The sequence below is a fragment of the Canis aureus genome, chromosome 11 (genome assembly GCF_053574225.1).
Source record: "Canis aureus isolate CA01 chromosome 11, VMU_Caureus_v.1.0, whole genome shotgun sequence".
Classification (NCBI taxonomy): domain Eukaryota; kingdom Metazoa; phylum Chordata; class Mammalia; order Carnivora; family Canidae; genus Canis; species Canis aureus.
The window spans coordinates 29,039,877-29,040,360 of NC_135621.1; the positions used below are offsets into that span (position 1 = coordinate 29,039,877).

At 37.8% G+C, this 484-nt stretch overlaps 1 protein-coding gene across 1 annotated transcript in view; it reads left to right on the plus strand.

Moving 5' to 3' along the window:
* The window catches only part of DMC1 (DNA meiotic recombinase 1), a 36,670-nt gene that overhangs the window by 35,540 nt on the left and 646 nt on the right, over nt 1-484 (plus strand). The gene's annotated exons all lie outside the window — the stretch shown is intronic.

A 484-nucleotide genomic window follows, 5' to 3' on the forward strand; every position in this document is an offset into this window, starting at 1 on the left:
AGGAACCTGGAAGGATGTGCTGGGCAACCTATTTTTCCACTGAAGGTATTTGGCAATCTTTTAGTTTACTTCAAAGCCTATCACAAAAAAAATAAAAAAATAAAAAAAAAAATCCTGTCACAATCTTGCCCTGCATTGGTCTAGTTAATAGAAACATGCATACCCTCTGTGATCCAGGACCCTGTAGGTCTGCCACAAAGTGCTGAGGATATACTGAAAGTATACCCAGTTACTCCTTCTGCGTATTTCCAAGTTTCGGGTAATTTTTCTTGACATTCAGAACCTTACAAATGGAAGTTGTTCAATAAGCATTTGTGAGGGTTGACAATACTTGTAGGTAAATTCTGTAGTCCACATTTAGCTACAGCATCTCTGAAATGTCTCTGGAGACTCAGACTGATAGGAGTGTGATGCCTGTGACATGACTATGGTATTTATAGAAATAGAGCTTTTTATAAACTTCTGTTCCCTTGTATTCTGTTAG